This window comes from Anabrus simplex, chromosome 4 (genome assembly GCF_040414725.1).
Source record: "Anabrus simplex isolate iqAnaSimp1 chromosome 4, ASM4041472v1, whole genome shotgun sequence".
Taxonomy (NCBI): domain Eukaryota; kingdom Metazoa; phylum Arthropoda; class Insecta; order Orthoptera; family Tettigoniidae; genus Anabrus; species Anabrus simplex.
The window spans coordinates 250667021-250687166 of NC_090268.1; the positions used below are offsets into that span (position 1 = coordinate 250667021).

The 20146-nt window shown below is 40.3% G+C and overlaps 1 protein-coding gene across 1 annotated transcript in view; it reads right to left on the minus strand.

Moving 5' to 3' along the window:
- Tnpo (transportin 1) overlaps positions 1-20146 on the minus strand; it is a 341883-nt gene that overhangs the window by 164956 nt on the left and 156781 nt on the right. The window lies entirely within an intron of this gene.

A 20146-nucleotide genomic window follows, 5' to 3' on the forward strand; every position in this document is an offset into this window, starting at 1 on the left:
GAAACGAATTAGGATCCAAGTGGGCAGAGGTCAGTTTGTAAACTTTCAATCCAGAAAATTCAGGAGACGAGTCACATTCGTAAATTTTTCTGTAGAATGAATAATCAACAATATTGCCATTATAATTAACCTGTCCTTTGTCATGAAAATGATTTCTTACACATTTAAATATATGTGGCACGTCTGAAAATGCCCATAATTTTCTGTTGGAGTCAGCTGGATTGGAAATATAACACTTCAGATTCTTTGTTACCAGATATTCCTAAGCATTTCCACAACTTTTTATTCGACTAGCTACCATCCGATGTGAAACCAATGATTCGGACATCTACTTGCTCAAATTGTATGATGACTTGAATGAGAATGTTTGCAATTATATCACCAGGGGTGGCGTTCCGGCTAGCATATATCGCTATGGGTTGTATCCAGTTATATAGAAAAGGAACAAACATGAAAACTAGAGCATGATTTGCCAACTGACCCTTGCTTTTATCTTCAGTAAATTTCCCCAAATCAACAAAACCATTCACTTGCAACGATTCCGAGTTAAAAGTGAATTTCATCTCGTAACTTCACCTCGTCAAATATCAACATCCCTAAGCATTCATGTTCCTCCTTTCCATTAAAAAAATCTGCTATGGCAGCGGTAGCATGCTCATTTATGCCATACGAACATTTTAGGCCCTTCACCAAATTTCTCAAGTGAGATTCAGAAGGCAAAGGCAGCAAGTAATGATTTAAACAGTGCCGATAACCCTTGGGAGACTTTATTTTCAAAAGAAGTGCATCAAGAAGAAATTCATCACTATAGCTCATTCCTTTTTTACTTTTCGCTTGACATTTCTTTAACATTGTATCGACTATAATTTTCTGTTTTTTGCTGAGAGAACCGAATTGTTTTGACTCAGTGAAATTTCTCTTTGATTTTATATCAGAAATGTCTTTTTCAAGTAAATGTATCTTAGCTTTAGTGACATTGAGTTGATTTTGCGTTCTAATGAAATTACGTTTCCGATTCTTCAATCTCCTCTTTAATAGCGTAATTGTTCTTCTAGCATCTGCGACAATAGAGCTATCTTTAACTACCGAGCATACAGGTTGATCACTATCACTGATATTTACGATCTGTTCAGGACTTTTATTAGAGAAATCTCTTCGTGTGGATTGCCTATTCGTGGGGGAGTTGCGTTTCATAACTGCCTTAGAAATATACTTGGGTAGATTAGGAAATATGTGAGGTAATGCTTCTGGTTTTAATTTCCAGCGCTGTCTTGGTATCTCTACTCTTTCACCATTCACCGTAAACGAGTCTACTTTTACTACAAAGTCATCGCAAAAATGAATGTCACAAACGAAACAGTTACGAGTTAATTTTAGGTCTTTTCTATGGATAGCATTCTCCCATTTCAGTAAAACACCACTCTCTTTAGGGGGTCTAAAGAAATGCCTACCTGAAGACGATTGGTCATATCCAGATCTGCAGCCGGGTACAAAACACGAGGGCATGATATAGTTTCCTCCCGCACTGATATACGTTGCCTTGTAGCACAATAGCGACAAAGACCGAGGTATTTAAAACATACCACTTCTCACACAACTCAATCGTGAATACACTAATAATGCAAACTGTCGAAACATCTCTAACAGCGACAATAATACATACAAACATACAACATTATCCATTATAGACTGTTACGCCCTTCAGCGTTCAGTCTGCAAGCCTCTGAGAATTTACTAAACATCGCCACAATCCTCGATTTGCAACTAGTGTTGTGGCCTCATTTAGTTCTATACCTCTTATCTTTAAATCGTTAGAAACCGAGTCTAACCATCGTCGTCTTGGTCTCCCTCTACTTCTCTTACCCTCCATAACAGGGTCCATTATTCTCCAGGGTAACCTATCCTCCTCCATTCGCCTCACCCCACCACCGAAGTCGGTTTATGCGTACAGCTTCATCCATCGAGTTCATTCCTAAATTAGCCTTTATCTCTTCATTCCGAGTTCCCTCCTGCCATTGTTCCCACCTGTTTGTACCAGCAATCATTCTTGCTACTTTCATGTCTGTTACTTCTAACTTAAGAATAAGATATCGTGACTCCACCCAGCTTTCGCTCTCGTAAAGCAAAGTTGGTCTAAAAACAGAGCGATGTAAAGATAGTTTCGTCTGGGAGCTGACTTCCTTCTTACAGAATATTGCTGATCGCAACTGCGAGCTCACTGCATTAGCTTTACTAGACCTTGATTCAATCTCACTTAGTATATTACCATCCTGGGAGAACACACAACCTAAATACTTGAAATTATCGACCTGTTCTAGCTTTGTATCACCAATCTGACATTCAATTCTGTTGAATTTCTTACCTACTGACATCAATTTAGTCTTCGAGAGGCTAATTTTCATACCATACACATTGCACCTATTTTCAAGTTCCAAGATGTTAGACTGCAGGCTTTCGGCACAGTCTGCCATTAAGACCAAGTCGTCAGCATAGGCCAAACTGCTTACTACCTTTCCACCTAACTGAATCCCTCCCTGACATTTTATACCTTTCAGCATATGATCCATGTAAACTACAAACAGCAAAGGTGAAAGATTACAGCCTTGTCTAACTCCTGTAAGTACCCTGAACCAAGAACTCATTCTACCATCAATTCTCACTGAAGCCCAATTGTCAACATAAATGCCTTTGATTGATTTTAATAATCTACCTTTAATTCCATAGTCCCCCAGTATAGCGAACATCTTTTCCCTCGGTATCCTGTCATATGCTTTCTCTAGATCTACGAAACAAACAAAACTGCCTATTCCTCTCGTAGCATTTTTCAATTACCTGGCGCATACTGAAAATCTGATCCTGACAGCCTTTCTGTGGTCTGAAACCACACTGGTTTTCATCCAACTTCCTCTCAACGACTGATCGCACCCTCCCTTCCAAGATGCCAGTGAATACTTTGCCTGGCATACTAATCAATGAGATACCTCAATAGTAGTTGCAATCCTTCCTGTTCCCTTGCTTGTAGATAGGTGCAATTACTGCTTTTGTCCAATCTGAAAGTACCTTACCAATACTCCACGCTAATTTTACTACTCTATGAAGCCATTTCATCCCTGCCTTCTCACTACACTTCACCATTTCAGGTCTAATTTCATCTATTCCTGCTGCCTTATGACAATTGAGTTTATTTACTATCCTCTCCACTTCCTGAAGCATAATTTCACCAACATCCTTTTCCTCCTCCCCATGAACTTGGCTGTTTGCAACACCACCATGATGATTTCCTTTTACATTGAGAAGATGTTCACAATATTCCCTCCACCTTTCCAGTGATTCCCTGGGATCTATTATGAGTTCACCTAAATTACTCAAAACACTGTTCATTTCCGTTTTCCCTCCCTTCCTAAGATTCTTTATTACTGTCCAGAAAGGTTTCCCTGCTGCTTGACCTAGCCTTTCCAGGTTATTACCAAAATCTTCCCGTGATTTCTGTTTGGATTCAACAACTATTTGTTTCGCTCTGTTTCTTTCATCTACGTACCAATCCCTGTCTGCCTCGGCCCTTGTTTGGAGCCATTTCTGATAAGCCTTCTTTTTACGTTTACAGACTGCTCTCACTGCACCATTCCACCAAGATGTTCGCCTTTTCCCATCTTTACATACAGTTGTTCCTAGGCATTCCCTTGCTGTTTCTACTACAGCATCCCTGTATGCCACCCATTCACTTTCTATATCCTGAACAGCTTACTGTCTACTGTTCGAAACTTCTCACTAATCATATCCATGTACTTCTGTCTAATTTCCTCGTCCTGGAGATTTTCTACCCTTATTCGTTTGCAGACAGATTTCACTTTCTCTACCCTAGGCCTAGAGATACTTAGTTCACTACAGATCAGATAGTGGTCTGTATCATCGAAAAATCCGCGAAAAACTCGTACATTCCTAAAAGATTTCCTGAATTCAAAGTCTGTTAAGATATAGTCTATTATGGATCTGGTACCCCTAGCCTCCCATGTGTAGCAGTGAATAGCCTTATGCTTGAAGAATGTATTCGTAACAGCTAAACCCATACTAGCACAGAAGTCCAGCAAATGCTTCCCATTCCCATTAGCTTCCATATCTTCCCCACATTTACCAATCACCCTTTCGTATCCTTCAGTTCTATTCCCAACTCACGCATTGAAATCGCCCATTAGCACTATTCTATCCTTGCTGTTGACCCTGACCACGATGTCACTCAATGCTTCATAAAACTTGTCAACTTCATCCTCATCTGCACCCTCACATAGTGAATACACGGACACAATTCTTGTCCTAATTTCTCCCACTGACAAATCTACCCACATCATTCGCTCATTTACGTGCCTAACAGAAACTATGTTACGTGCAATGGTATTCCTGATAAAGAGCCCTACCCCCGACTCTACCCTTCCCTTTCTAACACCCGTCAAGTACACTTTATAATCTCCTATCTTTTCCTCCTTATCTCCCCTTACCCGAATATCACTTACTCCTAGCACATCCAGATGCATCCTCTTTGCTGACTCAGCCAGTTCTACCTTCTTTCTTCCATAAGCCCCATTAATATTGATAGCTCCCATCGAATTCCATTTCGTTCACCAAGTTGTTTCCAAGGAGTCCCTCGCCTGTCAAATAATGAGCAATAAAAATTACTACATCTGAAGGCGAATATAACGCGGGGTAATGGCTAAGGGTCTCTGTTGACATTGTAATCGCCTGTGCTGCCACCAAGCGTGTGTCCGACCAACCTCTTGAGTTCTCTTACGGGCGAACGGAGATGATGTCGCACTTCCTCTTCGATACGCTATGCTCGTACTATCCCGTGGTGTTCCTCATATAGTAGGTATTAATCACAGGCAAACCAGAACCATGGGTTCCCTCATCCCATGGAGACACTCATATAGTACTATTAATCACAGGTACTGTAAAAGCCATCGCGCTATCGTTTGCTACTAATCACAAACCTATTTGGTACCCAACATAGTGGTACTACGCACAAGTAAAAGCGACCCATGGAGTTCCCCGCGTGGTGGTACTAATCACAAGTAGTTTCATGGTTATAATTTGATCACCCTTGGTCGCCCCTTTTAGTCGCCTCTTACGATATGCAGGGGATACCGTGGGTGAATTCTTCGTCTGCGTCCCCCACCCACAGGGGGTTATGAAAAGTGGAAACCAGTGACATTAAATGAACTAAAGGTATCTTTTGCAGTAACGATTCATGTGTGTTTGATTCATAAACCTCTTCTCCGAGACTACTGGTGCACAACACCAATTCCAAAAACTGACTACGTGAAGTCCATTGATATGTCGAGAGAACAGTTTCTATCTATTTGGACAACGTTGGACTTGAATGACAATGACAAGCAGAAACAACAGGACCATCCAGGCTACGATCCTCTGTTCAAAACCTAACAGTTACTAGACTGCCTGAAAACAAGCTTTCTGAATTCTACTCACCTGATTAATCACCGACAATCAACAAACCAGTATGTCCCGGTTTCAGGGACATATATTTTTTTAATTGTTCATGAGAGAAAAGCCAAAGAAGCATGGTATCAAAATCTTTCACTAAGTGAAGCGAGGAGTGATTGTGTGTGCAACATGGATAACTCTCCCTTCAAAGCTGTGGACTGTGCAAACCAGTGAAAAATTGGTGGGAGAGATACAAGTGCAGAGTTCTCCCTAGGACTTCCTTTAATGGGCGCACCGCCCTGCTGTTTTAAACACTGTCCACCTAACATAACCTAGATATTTGTCAGTTACAATATATAAATACATATTTGAGTCATCGTGTGTTCCAAATTAAAATGCAAACACTGTAAAATTGTTTATTTAAATGATAAATCTTCACTAATGTCAGCATAATTGCAGAGGTGCCAACCTTTGAAGTGGGTTATCAGGAATCCCATTTTTAACTCGCGCACCACCCACCTCAAAACGTTTACTAGTCAAATCCAAAGCACCCCGTTTGCCCTTTCCAACAGCAATTTATTCTAAAGTATATCATATCTATATATATAAAATAAGAGTTTTGTCTGTACATTGCTCAGAATTTGAAAATAATGGTATTTCTGTATCGGTCATGTCCACAGTAACAAGGAAATGCACTTTTTACTTTTCCGTAATTTCTGTCTGTCTGTCCACGCATCACGAGAAAAAGGCTGAAGCGAATTTAATGAAAATCGGTATGTAAAGTCGGGTGATGAACTGCTACAATCTAGCCTATAATTTATTTTATTCGCGCTGAGTGGAAACAAGTCACAAAGCACATCGCAGGAAACAATGGTCAGTGTAATGTTATTGTTGATTAATTTTATGAGCTTTCTATACTGTAGGCCTTCATATTAGTTTTCTGCGGGCTTTGTAATATTAGGGCGTCTTATAAAATTATTTATAACGCAGACTGTAGTTCCTTATTCTCAGACTTTACACACCGATTTTCATTAAATTCTGTTTACCCATTTTCTCGTGACTCAGTGCTGATATGGATTTAGTAACAAAAATTAAATTCATGAATATCTCTGTGATTATAGGCGGTACGGCAATAATTGATCGGAAATGTAATAAGTTCCTATGTAACTACTACTAACTTACTACATAACTAAAGTTATGTTAATTATGTAGTATTTATCGATACGACCACTAATAACAAATATTTGAGAATTACATTTTAGGCCTTCCCCTAAACTACAATTTTTCTCCCTGTGAATACAATTATTTATAGCCTAGATTGTAGCGACTTATTCTCCGTCTTTGTATACCGATTTCCATTAAGATATGACCACTAATAACATAGATATTTGAGAATTAAATTTTAGGTATTCCCCTAAACTACCTTTTCACTCAGCGTGAATACAGTTATTGATGGCCTAGATCAGGGCCTCTCAGGGTGAATGCGCTTGGTGCATGCACTGTGCACGGTGCAAAAGAAGACTTCGCTTGGTTGACCAGAGTGCAGACCCCCCACTCCTCTATTTGGAGCAATAGCGCTTACTGTCTCTTTCCTCACGCCTGTCTCGCTCCCTCCCCCTGTCTCCCTCACTTCCTTAGTAGCGCTCCAAATCAGAGCTGAATTGCGCCGAGTAGAGCCGAGCTTAGCCGAGTAGCCCAGAGACGAAGCGTTGGTCTGAACCAAGCTGAGCGGCACCGATGCACAGTGCACGGAGCTCTTGTGCCTCGATTTGCACGCGTGAGATTTTAGGCGTTTTAGAGGCCCTGGCCTAGATTATATTGACTTATTACCGTGACTTCCCATTTTCATTAAGACATGGCTACTTATAACAAATATTTGAGAATTAAATTTCAGGCCTTCCCCTAAACTACCGTTTCGCTCAGCGTGAATAAAATAATTTATAGCCTAGATTGTAGCGGCTCACCCCCCAAGTCTACACACCGATTTTTATTAAATTCTCTTCAGCCGTTTTCTCGTGATGCGTGTACATACATACATACGTTCTCAGTTCAATACGGACAAAAATGAAATTCTTAGATTTAAATGAGACAGACAGACAGACAGACAGACAGACAGAAATTACGGAAAAGTAAAAACTGCATTTTCTTGTTACTGTGGACATGACCGATACAGAAATACCATTCTTTTCAAATTCTGAGCAATGTACAGACAAAACTCTTATTTTATATATATAGATTTTAGAATCACAATTCACACTTTATTTCACCAAACACAACGCCTGAGAAATTAATTTATCCATTTTGTTCCATCTCCCCAAATTAACATCAACAAGCGATTCTTCACACTGCATTGTATTATGCAAGACGGGTGAAAACTAATTCTAACAATTAAGGGTTATAAATTTCATGTTGTTGGTCCGTATTGAACTGAGAATAACATAAGAGTAACAATACAGTAAAAGTTTCCACCTATTCAATACAAAATATATTCACAATATTTTAAAATTACATTTGGAACTAGTTTCGACTCATCTAGGAGTCATCATCAGCCATATCGAAGCAAAGATCACTCTTGATGAAATCCTAAGAACATGTTAATTTTAACAGTAAGATTATTATGGAATAACAAGTGAATGTGGTAAATGAAATGAACTGAGATGTTAGTATGGGACAGGTGAGTAATAGTTAATAAAAAATACAAGGAATATACATAAGAGGTTTGGAAACAAAGTATAAAAGGGGGCTTAGTGTTGTAAAAATTATATAATCATGGAAAATAATAAGTCCTTATAATGAAGAATGCAATGTGAAATGACACACACAAAATTATGGCTTAGGAAGAGTGGAGGTGGTATGGGAGGGGAAGAGGGCTTAAGGTGGGGCTGAAGGGTGCGGGAGAAAGGGTAATTGTCTTGGAAAAGTACCTTTGATTAAATTTAGGATTGAGTTTAGGTTGGCTGCATTATTGTTTCTGAGGAAAGTGATAAATAGATCGAAGAGTATGTTGGGTTTCTCTGAGATTTCATTGAGATTGTGACTGGCGTTAAAGTATTGGTCTACGTGTATGTAGTAATTTTCCATTATGTCGTAATTTTCCATTATGTCGAACATGATTAAAATAGTTTAAGTCACCTATTCCTCATCACTGCAGTCAGATGATGTGCCCCATACTGCATCGTCTTTGGTCTCGTCCATTACGTTGGAAATTAATGTGGTTTTGGGCTCTTGGCTACCTTCACTGCTGGGAATAATTTCCACACATCCAGGCTCCATACACATATTTGAGAAATTGAAGGATTCTTGAGTCGTCTGCTTTGTCTCATTCTCTTAGAATTTCAGCTCCATTAATGGTAGAAACGCAGCAAATAAGCCTTAAAAGGCCAGTTGATGGAGACACCCAGGGGTTGCAGAGTTCCCGTCATTTCACCCCGAATCGTAACGATGACAGATCACTGTTTTCTTACCTTTTTCACTTTCTCTGTCAAGTGACCACAGAAGCTGTCAATCAACTGCATAGACTGCCAATGGAACAGAGCACCAGGACAATGAAAACACACTGTTTTTAACAAGTCCATGCACTAATCCCCATTCATCCGCCTCTTTTCATGGAATTTCTACTTGCATCCCTGGGGGCAGGTTTTCATTTGGCATTGATTTTCGCTTTAAAATTCCACAGGCGGTAGTTTGTCCCCATCCGCAGTAATGCACAACATTACAGTACAAAATTGTTTTTCCACCCCTGCAGTTCGAATATGAACGTGTTTATTTTTCTCCGGCTTTGTTGACCCTAGTTTACCACGCATTTCAAAATATACAGGACTTTCGTTGACATTTCCTATTGCTCCCATGCTGTAACCATGCATCTTCCTTAAGTTCAAGACATGTCACTGGAATGTGAGCAATTTCTCCTGGTACGTTTTGGATAGCCGCTGAGCCATTACGTTCTTCTGCGAATCACCAATTCATGATATAGATGTTGATTCCCATAAGGAACCCAAAATACCTGTCCCGAATGAGTAAATTTATAATACCAATGTAGTTGGGTGATGGTGGTGGTGGTGATTTTTGTTTCAAAAGGAAGTACAACGAGGTAATCATCCTCTTCGAACAAATTAGTGGAAAAGAAATTTAAAATAAAAACAAAATTATTTATTCAACAAAGGAATTTGGAAACAAGACAAAATAAAACAAACATTTATTGAATTAAGCAGAAAAATTACTAACAAATCAAAAGGGAACCTGCGTTCCCTGAGCAACAGTACACTTGTAATTTATATACTCTTGATTAATCCACTGTCGCACATAAAGCGGATGACGAGATTAGCAGTAGTCGTGTCATCACCTAGTATGCGTTCGAGTGTTTCCTGCAGGCCGAGGCTCCGTCTTAGGCCAGAGAGATCGCTGCACTCTGTGAGGATATGGGCCACAGTGAAGTAAGTGGGGGAGAAAGCTTGCATCTTTCATTGTTATAAAACAAAGAACAATGTCTAAAGTAAAATTTCCGCGAAGGATCAAAGTTCGTATCCAAGAAAAAGGTAGGATGGTCACGTCACTCATACAAGAATGGATATGAACGGTTTGGAGAAATCTTATCAGAGTCCCTCTTTCATTGGCCGGCCCTTCTCGTTTTGGGAGGGTGTTTTGTTTTGTTTTTTTGGTTTTTTTTTTTTTTTTTTTGCCGGTATGTCATTATGTACTTACATAAATTCTACTTTTGTTAGTTCATGTTTTTTTCACTTCACTTCAGATCATATTTTTTTTTTTAAGTCGCACCGACACAGATAGGTCTTACGGCGACGATGGGACAGGAAAGGGCTAGGAGTGGGAAGGAAGCGGCCGTGGCCTTAATTAAGGTACAGCCCCAGCATTTGCCTGGTGTGAAAATGGGAAAACACGGAAAACCATTTTCAGGGCTGCCGACAGTGGGGTTCGAACCTACCATCTCCCGAATACTGGATACTGGCCGCACTTAAGCGACTGCAGCTATCGAGCTCGGTCAGATCATATTATCAGCTCATAACGGGAAGAATGTTTTCCAATGTCGGTACATCAAATCCACGTGTCCAACTTACCTGATGTACCCCATTTGACTTTTAAGAAAAAAATCTCACATCTGAATTTTACGCCAGATGAAGATAACCGCAAATGAGTTGAACCAATGGTGTTTGTAATATATTATTCTGCAGCACTTACAAATGCCCTTTTGTAGTTGGACCATTAATCTTCCACATTTCCTACTTCAGTAACAGGAATTTGTTTCAGTTTCTCCAGAAATTCTCCCCTGTGGGTGGGGGTGGCAAAATAACACCCACGGTATCCCCTGCCTATCGTAAGAGACAACTAAAAGGAGCCTCAGGGGCTCTCAACTTGGGAGCATGGGTTGGCGACCACGGGGCCCTTAGCTGAGTCCTGGTATTGCTTCCACTTACTTGTGCCATGCTCCTCACTTTCATCTACCCTATCCGACCTCCCTCGGTCAACTCTTGCTCTTTTACGACCCCGGCGGTATTACGTGTGGAGGCCTAGGGAGTCTCATTTTCACGCCCTTCGTGGCCCTTGTCTTCCTTTGGCCGATACCTTCACGTTTGAAGTGTCAGATCCCTTCCATTTTTTCTCTCTGATTAGTGTTATATAGAGGATGGTTGCCTAGTTGTACTTCCTCTTGAAACAATCACCACCACCACCTCTCCAGAAATTCTTCCTGTATATTCTTATCTTCTAATTTCCACACTTTTGTCTTCCTCCCGCTTATTTCCTTTAATTTTTCCATTTTCTCAGCTCTCATTTTTGCTACCAACAACTCTATGATCTCCATCAAATGCTTCTCCTGATAATACTGCTTTAACCATCAACTGTCTGCAATTTGTCCTTTCCACGAGAAAGTAATCAATATTATTGATTTCATTCTCTATCCCATGCTAACCTCTTCATTTCTACATAAGTATTACATCCTAAATATAGTCTAATCTGATTTTCATGTTCATGCCTTGGTCTACCCATATTAGGGTACGTTTATGCTGCAGCTTCGCTGCTGGCACGTGGATGCTCTCCCTAGCACCTCGCTGCTGGCTATAGCCAAGCTGCTCGCCATAGAGCTTTTACCCTGCAGCAGTCCCGCACGCATGCAGCTGGCAACTCTCAGTTGTAGTTGAAAATTCAAAAAAGCGGAACTGATAGTTAAGGCTATTTTGCATAATTTGATTATAGATATAGAGGGGATGAGCACTTAGACTACGAAGACGTACTTCCAAGAGCTACCACGTCGAGGAGATAAAACGCAGCTCCAGCTGAAGCTTTTGAAGTACGGAATAAATTCAGAGATTTTTTAGCGAGTGAGTCGCAGTTCTGTTGGCGAGTGTATCTTACAATAATTTGGTGTACTGAATGTGAAATTAAAAGTGTAAAATTACTCGCCTAGATTTTTCAGTGCATTCTACTGCGGGAGTTGATTGAAGAATGAAGCTACAAACATTTCATTTCATAATTTAATAGTGTACTTCTGAATAATGTTAAATAAGGGGTTATGGAGTATCTCATTTTGACTTTAGTTAGGTCTCCTAAACAAAATATATTTACAGTTCGAAAAAATAACTGTCGAACTTTCCATGAAAAACGAGGTACTTCATATAAATCACCTGCTTGTAATGATAAGAGGTCCCCTAATTCGAAAGAATAAAAGAACAAAGGTGACGTAATAGTTCCGCATTCTTTTGCCACTTCATTCCATAGTTTGATGATGATGATGATGATGCTTCTTGTTTAAAGCGGGCTAACACCTAGGTCATCGGCCCCTGATGGTACAAGATGGATTAAAAGTTATAATTAACCAACTGACTAGCATTAGAAAAATGATAATGAGGAGGAAAATTATTATAAATTTAAAATAAGTAGTGGATCTAATTCGCAATGCCTATTTTTATCTAAAATTGAAAAGAGTAAAACGTAATAAAATTGAACAAGGCACTGACATATAAGTAAATAGATAGATAAACACACAGCCAATAGAATAAAATAGGTTTTTTTTTTGCTATTTGTTTTACGTCGCACCGACACAGATAGGTCTTATGGCGACGATGGGAGAGGAAAGGGCTAGGAATAGGAGGGAATCGGCCGTGGCCTTAATTAAGGTACAGCCCCAGCATTTTCCTGATGTGAGAATGGGAAACTGCTGAAAACCATCTTCAGGACTGCAGACAGTGGGGTTGGAACCCACTATCTCCCTGATGCAAGCTCATAGCTACGCGCCCCTAACCGCACGGCCAACTCGCCCGGTAGAATAAAATAGTTAACAAAAACAATTAAAATCTTCACTTTTAATCACGATAAAACAGGCCACCCTCCCTCATAAAACAGAACGAGATCTACTGGCCGCTCGTCATCTCATCACTTCTTTTTATCCCATATGAACCTGTTATGATGATCCCCGTGCCACTGGTTCCAAATCGCATTGCGTTCGAAGACAGGCTCAGACAGCAAATGAGCAAGCGATCACTGAACATGTGCATAGAGTGCAAAGAGGGGAAGAGTGGGAGAGCAGGTAACCTTGAAAGAACCAATCACAGTCCAAGTTACAGGATAGCCAGCGATGTGCCAGGCTCGAAAATCAAACATGTTTGAGACCATGGATGTGGCGAGGATAGCAGCCAGCAGCGCAGCTATGAGCCGGCATCCAGGGTAAAAGCACCGATTGAGATCCATTGGTTTGTTTCATCATCGCCTAACATCGGGCAGCGAGGCTTGGAGATGTGCCAGCAGCGAAGCTGCAGCATAAACGTACCCTTATTCTTACCACCTACGCTTACCTCATAACTAACTGAACAAGCCCTTACCAAGTTACGAAGGTTGGAAATTTAATAGTGGCAACACTGCTGTAGAGACGCCATGCAACAGAACATAATGTCGCTGATGGCACGTTAGTTACACACTGACTTTACCTCGGAGCATATGGACTCTACCTCCCCACATCACACGCATGTGAACTGCCGAGAAGAACAGAGCCTCGTGTTAGCTGGCGGTCTAAGGTAGTGTTGTCACGATGTTTTCAAAACAGAAACAACAGAGCTGGATAAAGACAATGTGTCAGAAGTCGTACAGCATAACAGTATCAAGTTCTTCAAAAGGCTTGTTGGGAATCTTCATTGCCTTACAGAACAGTGATACGGGGAGTAAAAGCCTTCAGCGATGGATGCACAAATGTGACAGACATGTTAACCAGGTCATCCTAGTGTCAATGAGGAAGAGGTGCATGCGTCGCATTACGGGACACTGATCGATGCAAATGATTCTTGAGCTGGCCCAAGACACTGGATTAGAGCATACGATTGTGCTTCACGTCCTGAAGGAACGCCTAGAAATGAGAAACATTGCATCATGATGAATTCCAAGTGATTTGACAGAAATGGTTACGATACAACGCTGCCTGTAACATATTGGAGCGGTATGAGCGCAAAGGAGAGGCTTTCTTACACCGTATCCTTACACTAGATGATACAAGAGCCAAATCGTATGAGCCATAATAATTGAAACGGCAATCGAACGAATGGCGTTATTGCAGGTCGCCACGAAAATCGAGAGTTCGTCAGAACCCCAGCAATGTGAAAGTTCTGGTTATTCTCATGTGCAAATGTGATGGTGTTACCCTAATGTATTATGTTCCTCCACAGCAGACCGTCAATGCACAGTATTACTGTTCATTTTTGGAACACAAGCTGTGACCAGCATTCAGATGGAAGCGGCGATGCTTTCTGCAAACCCACCAATCATTTTGCACAACAACGATAACCTGCATACTGAGCAAAGCTATGACTGATTTGTTCACTTGATGGGGCTGGGAATTGCTGTACAATCCAACATGTTTCCCAAACTTAAGCCCTTGTGACTTCGACTTGATTCCTAAGATTAAGGAACCACTTTATGGCATTCCGCTTCAGAACTGTTCCAGTGATTCGTCCGGCAGCAGACTGCTCAATTCTAACTACCAACATAACAGGTGCTGCTATAGGTATCCTACAACTTCCACATCGCTGGCAACTGGTTATAGACAATGCTGGTGACTACTTTGAAGGACAGTAAAACTTTATAACATGCATTTCTTTTGTAGTTGCAACTATTAAAATTCCAACCCTCATTATTTTGCATCCTTAAAGAGGCAGTACAATAAAACTGGCACACCTGTGACCAAAATAGATCATTACAGGCATTATTGAATTGCCACACTATAAATAACCTAAACAGAAATTAAAACTGAAGTCTGCATTCTTCGACAATGGAATATTATGGGCACTTAAACAACATCCTCAATTTAATTTTCTTATTAATGCAATGTTACAGCCAGATTGGTGGCGATTATAGTTTTACACGGTAAAACGAAGTGATTATCAGCTAAATGTGTACAAAGAAAATATGCATGGTATGTCCTACCTGCCTTCCAATTATACAAGGTAAATTAACCCCACCTGCAAAGACAATTCTGCAATTTTCTGCACTTACAATTATCATTCAGTGTCGTGTTTTGTTGGGTTAATTATTTCATCAGAAACCATTTGTTTTCCTAACACTGACAGCATTCAGAATACTTGAAACATTTAATTATGGGATACGCTATATGAGTACCATATTTACTTGTGTATAAAACCCCATCACATATAAAACCCTTCATCTTTACGGTTAGGAAAAAGAAAAATAAATTTTGCCTTGCATATCAGACCCGAAATATGGGTAACAAATGATGTGTGTTTACAACAGAATTCCTTTTACTAGGCATTGGATAATGGGAAATTAATAAGTTACTGCTATTTTTGATACGGTATTCTGAGGATGTTCTTGCATTAAATTTAAGTGTACGGTACGAATTGCTGTTACCGTACGTCACTTTGTGGGTGCCAGTACAAGAAACTGCATTCTTTTGTAACCGGGTGAAAGACTGTAGCTAGCTTCTGTTATAAAAAATAACAAACTCCTGCCTCAAGGCTGCTTTCCAAGCCAGCCAGCCAACCACCTTGAGCTATCTCTCTCTCACTCATTTTTTAAACACGCTTTATCCGGCAGTAGTCATTCAGTCAAATTACAGTAACCCGCTAGCAGTCAGGGAAAATTAAGATATCATTGCAATTAGTTGTGTACTGCTATGAGCGCAAAATTTATTTTCCTTCTTTTAAACTAAATGTTTTTATGTTTGCCGATAAGAATGGTGTGCGGGACGCCACTTGTGAATTTGCTGTTCAGCCAAACAATCAGATATTGGCAAAAACAACAGGAAAAACTAATGGTTGCCAAAAAAATAATATATAAAATCTTTTTGTGGACCACAAACAGGTAAATATTCTGAACTGGATAAGATGATGTTGGTGTGGGTACAGAAAACCAGGAACAGCGGCAACAGTGTCTCATGAAATGCTACATATTAAGGCATGTGAAATCACAAGGAGTTATGGAATCAGTGGAAACTAGTTCAAAGCAAGCAGAAGTTGGGCTGTGCATTTCATGTGAAGAAACAACCTGGCTTTACGGATGCATAAATCATTGTGTCAGTGACTCCCAGAGGAATACACGGATAAAGTGTTAGAATTCCATCGGTTCGTGTCTTGACAGCAGCAAGAACACCAGTTTCTCCCATCGCAAATAGGAAGCACGCATTAGACTGCGGTTTATTTTGATATGCTGAGATGCTCCACTAATGCCAAGGGAGCCTCAAGTGTACTTGTTAAAACCACGGGAGGTGAGAAATTACGCTGTACGGTAATGCTGCCAATTATGGCTGATGGAATGTAACTTCCTCCGTATACTATATTTTTAAAAACCTGGCTCAAGGGCAACTTTCCCAAAGGGATTATTATCCACGTTCATGAGAAGGGGTGAACGGTGGCAGATCTCATGATAAGATTGGTTGCACACCGTGTGGTCTCTCTGCCCCTGACCTTTGCTACAGAAGAAGGCACTGCTCGTGCTGGAGAGTTTGAGGTCACCTTGTTGATGCCGTAAAAGAGAAGATGCTGCAAATGAACACTCACGCCACAATAATTCTGCAGGGTGGGAGGGTGGGATTAACTTCTATCCTTCCGCCACTTGATGTCCCTGTCAACAAGCCATTCAAAGACCATGAGGCATTTTTATGTCAACTGGATGGTAGCTGGAAACAACTCTCTGACAAAAGATGGGAAAATTACAAAGAAACATCCACTGAAACAGTGTGTGAGTGGATAGTTCGTGCCTGGTGATTCATCATGACAGAAATTGTTGAACTAAGTTGCACGAAACTTGGAATTTTGTGCGCCTTGGATGGATCGGAAGATGATGCAATATGGGAAACAAACGATCCTGCAGATGTTACCAATTCAGAAGGCAGTTCAGACAATGATGATGGCAGCAATTATGGACACCTTCACGACAGTGATGAATAAAATGTAACAACCAGTAACTGCAATTTATTTTTATTTTGAAACATTCTCCACTAATAATTTTAATTTTAAAAGCCTAACGGTATTTCCCATTTATTTCAGATGCACTGAACGTGAAATTAGGCCTACCCTACCACGCGCGTGTACTTGCCGCAATTGCGGTAGATTTATATCAGGCTAATACTGTATAATGGTCTATTTTTTTAAAATCTGAATAATACATTTTCTGTTTTGGAATATATGAGGATTTCCGTATGTATAGTTATTTGATAGATGCTCTTAATTTGAAATATGCGCATACAAGACACTCCTCGATTTTTCAGCATTAAAAATATGATACAAATGGATCCTATTTGCAAGAAAATGCAGTATTTGCTGCCTAAACCATGGAAAATAAATTAAAGGATCATCTTTTTAAAAAATCTTAATTCTGAGAAATGGACCGTCATGGACCTGACACCATCAAAATGAACGAAGACAACGACCTACGTTATAAAACTGAATGCAGGTCATAAAATCTTAAGAAGAAAAATAACTCAACTCCACCTGTCCCTTCAATAACTTGTAACATTGAGTGCTACACATTACTTTTAAATCACTACCCTCCTGAAATTCTGTATGACCAATAACCTCTTGGTATCAGCACTGTAGAATACAAGCAATCAACCACCCTTACCCCTTAAGAATCAATCAATGTATTCATGTCTTCAATCTCTGTACAATTTGCTTTATGTTGCACCGACACAGACAAGTCTTCAGGCGACGATGGGATGAGACAGGTCTAGGAGTGGGAAAGAATGAGCCGTGGCCTTAATTAAATTACAGCCCCAGCATTTGCCTGGTGTGAAAATGGGGAAACCACAGAAAACCATCTTCGGGGCTGCAGACAGCGAGGTTCAAACCCACCATCTCCTGGATGCATGCTACAGCTGCATGCCCCTAACCGCTCAGCCAAGTCGCCCAGTTAATAATAAACTAAGCCTGATATGGAACTTCTCTCCACCAGTTATTTATGTTATGGAACTTGTCTCCGCCAGTTATTTAGGTTATTAAGAGCCTCCGCCATACAAGAGACATACTTTATACATTTGGGAAAATGGAAATTGTAATACTACGAAAGAATAAGTCGTTCATGTTCATATTCGAAAAATGGAATTGTATCCACCAGATATGTAAACAAAACTAGTTCCAAGGCAATCGGATCTTCATACAGTCCTCTCCAGCAGATTGTTCATCAACGATACACATCCTGTTTGCAAAGCCCGGGAGAGCTTAGTTCATTTGTAGTCTACGAGGTGCAGTGACGTGAAGGGTTCACTAGTGAAATATGCCTCATCGATGCATACAAGCAGTACATCAACAACTGCCATAAGTTGAGAAGTTACAGATAACATGCCTGCCTAAGAGTAGGTTATCTATGCGGCCTGTAGTAGCGTGTTGGCCAAAATGCATCTACAGTACAGTGTATAGTTTCAGTCATCAAATGACAGTACCTATGCACGGAGACCTGGAACAGAACAGACCTGATGGGCAACAGAGTGCAACGATCACAATATCATTCAGATATTCCAGACAGACCTCCAAGCAACAGCAGCAGAAATTCAAGCTACTGTGGCACCACACGTAACACAACAAAGAACTGACTGTTTACATGCAGGTGGCTTACAATACTGCGTCCCTGAAGCAATTGTAACTCTGACCTTACAAAATTGGCGTACGAGGCTGTCCTATTTCCGGAACATTCATGTAGGGCCGATAAGTGACGTAATCTCCGTCTTCAGTGATGAATCACGCTTCTTATCTTGGCAACAACAATTGTCGCAAACACGCCCGATGGTGTACCAAAGAAACAGGTCATGTCGACTGTATTGCCAAGAGGGAAGTGGAGCCGACCCCATGCACTGCAGTCAGGGGAGCTATTGGCTTTCATATGAAATCACCATTAGTTTACAACTGACTTAACGTCACATAGCCACAGATAGGTCTTATGGCGACAATGGGATAGGAAAAGGCTAGGAGTTGGAAAGATGCAGCCGTGACCTTAATGAAGGTACAGCCCCATCATTTGCCTGGTGTGAAAATGGGAAACCATTGAAAAAATCTTCAGTACTGACGACAATGGGATTCAAACCATATATCTCCTGAATGCAAGCTCACAGCTGCGCACCCTTCACTGCACGGCCAACTCACTCAGTGAAATCACCTTAGTGATTGTTGAAGGCATATGACTGCCTAACAGTATCTGCACAGGGCTGTCAATTCCATAACTGTCCCTCTGATGGCAACTGTTGCAAATAGGAAGTTCAGCACGACAATGCCCAGATATCTCCAGGGAAGCTTTCCAAGACATTATGCTTTTACAGTGGTTCACCAGGTTACTGGACCTAACCCCCATTGAAAGTGTGTGGGACCTGATTGGCAGACGCATGCACAAGTCCCCTAAATTACCCCGAACTGTAAGAACTGACCCTTGCAGTGCAGCAAGCATAGGTCGCAATTCCATGGGACATGATCCAGGGCCTTACTGACCACATACCATGAAGGAGATGATAATTTATTGCACTTCAGATTGGGCTACCCTTTACTGACCTTTGTTCACATGTGTGCACACAGGCACCTGAACTACTTATCGCATCTATCACTCTCAAAATCATCCACTGTGCACACTTGGGATGGTCTAGGCGCATTCTTTCGTTGTTTCAATTTTCATTTTCCCTTCTGAATTATCTTCATGTACTCATAAGAAAATACAATCAGGTCTTCATTCAACATTAACAGGAATCTTGAATAATAAACTATGAAATTTAGTGACAAGAAACAACAAAAGAGAGCAAACAAAAAATGTCAGGTTGGAAACAACTTTAAAACATGAGAGGGCAATAAAAATTGCAGCTCAACATCTAAAAATGGGCAAAGGAATACTGAAGCTATTTTAATAATGGGTAAATAAAACATTTTCAAAATACAGTGAATAAACTGATGAAACTCCTATTAACCATTTCACTGCTATCTTACACCATTTATGTTCTGGAAAAGAAATTAAATTACAAAGTATGATTAATTTCTATTTTAAACCAAACTGTAAGAAAGTCTAACTGGAAATTTCCCCTACTATCTATATTTCAAAACAGAAATGTTAATATATATTTCCCATAGACAGTATCTCATCCATTAGGAGCAATAACTGTTGATAAACCGTCTTCCAGAATCAGAATAGCATGCAACAAACTGCTCTTTTACAAAAGAACTGCAACAATAGCTCTACAGAAATGTTAAAAAATTAAACAAAATTACTGCATTAAAATACCATGCAAAAG